This window comes from Theobroma cacao, unplaced genomic scaffold, assembly GCF_000208745.1.
Source record: "Theobroma cacao cultivar B97-61/B2 unplaced genomic scaffold, Criollo_cocoa_genome_V2, whole genome shotgun sequence".
NCBI lineage: Eukaryota > Viridiplantae > Streptophyta > Magnoliopsida > Malvales > Malvaceae > Theobroma > Theobroma cacao.
In genome coordinates, this window is record NW_017234719.1 from 199,652 (window position 1) to 201,292 (window position 1,641).

The 1,641-nt window shown below is 35.8% G+C and overlaps 1 long non-coding RNA gene across 1 annotated transcript in view; it reads left to right on the forward strand.

The window, feature by feature from the left end:
• Positions 1–1,281, forward strand: part of LOC108663852 — a 1,787-nt gene extending 506 nt beyond the window's left edge. Inside the window, exons 2-3 of the long non-coding RNA XR_001929951.1 lie at positions 310–390; positions 1,241–1,281. This is a non-coding gene — a long non-coding RNA (uncharacterized LOC108663852). The remainder of the gene's footprint in view (positions 1–309; positions 391–1,240) is intronic.
• The last annotated feature ends 360 nt before the right edge of the window (positions 1,282–1,641 follow it).

Here is a 1,641-nt window from a genome sequence, read left to right on the forward strand (position 1 = left end):
GAGCAAAAATACGAATTTTTACCCACTAGGGGTATTTTCGTATTTGCTACCGAGACTGATAATTTGCACCACACTAAGGGACATTAAGTCAATTTGGGTGCAATTGAGGTATAGAAACTGAAAAAAATTAATTTGGAGTTTAAACGGACGCGTATATCAATTTATCGGGTAAAAGATCGAAATAGGCTAACACCGTGTTTAGGCAAAATTTAGATATTTTGCACTTCATATCATGCATTAGTAGTATGAATTAGTTTATTTTTGTTTAGTACCAAAGCAGTAAACCTCTTAATTGTGCAATTTGTCAAGGTGGCGAATCCTCTGGCAAGGGCAAAGAAATCGCACCTGAGGAGTAATAGTTAGAGTACCCGAATTTAGTATTCAGAAACTGTGAGTAAACTTATTGTTGTCTTAATTATCTATTGTAGTTTAATACAATTGTGTGATTTTATGAAAAATGGGTTTAAATGGTAAATTGCTATGTTTTAAGAGAAATTGTGATTTTATAAAATGATTTTATAAATTTTTTGGAAAATCGAATATTGGTTTTGAAAATAGAGTAATTGGAGATTGCTTGCTTGTGTTGTAAATTTATGGTTTTAAATTGAATGGCTTATGACAATAAATGAGCATGAATGGTTAAACTGATTTTGGTGTTAGAGTTATCTGTACTGTGTATTTAACCTTGAGAGGCTAGGTTGCGATAAATTGCCATGTCATGTAGAAAAAGATTTTATAAATCAGGTGGTAGATAAAAGATTAGCTACTGCAATGGTGGGGGGTTCCGTGGGCCAGCCTATTAGAGGGGCACGGTAAACTCCTTTATATTTTGACCTCGATCGTAGAGGCGCGTAGGGTATCTCCTGAGGTGGGCTTTTTGAGTGCACTTCACATGGACCACTGCGTGAGAGTGAGACTCAGCCAACGCCAAGGAACAGCCATGTTTCAAAAATAAAAATATGATTTATGAGAAATATGAATTTTTAACAGCCTTGACGGACTCGGTTGGATACTCCTGGTCCAGGTGTCCCTGAGTACAGGATTTGGCATGAGCTAGGTTTTGAGTAATTCACGAGCCATATTGATTATTTGGTTGAAATGAATATTCGTGATGTGAAAAATTTGCTGAAGTAAATTATTTTTAATTGTCTCCATTTACTCGTCTTTAGATAGTTTAGATGGTGTCTGTTTACTCACTAGAATTTTATAATCTCACCACCCTCAATTCCACACATTTCAGGTTCGAGATAGCCGGTAGATAGCCGATTGCATCAAGGACTTCAGTTAGCCTTACATTGTCAAAATTATAGGTTCACAGACTCGCATCTTATTGGTTAGTTGGGGGCCCACGTGTCATTGTAAAAGTAATTTTATACTTTCGTTATCTGATTTAAAATATGTATGAACATATTTAGCTTTTACATCATGTTTTTAGCGAGTTTCGATATTATAGAAGAAAAATGACGAAAATGCCCCTGTGAGCCAAAAAATAATATTTTATTATTTTGATTTGGAAACGACTTATGATTTCTTGAAATGCAAGATTTAATAACTGTCACTCATAGGGGAGATGCGGAAGCTGACGCTAAGCCTTACGGTGTTCCGATTGGCATTCAAGGTAATGAGTGCCCATCTGGACGT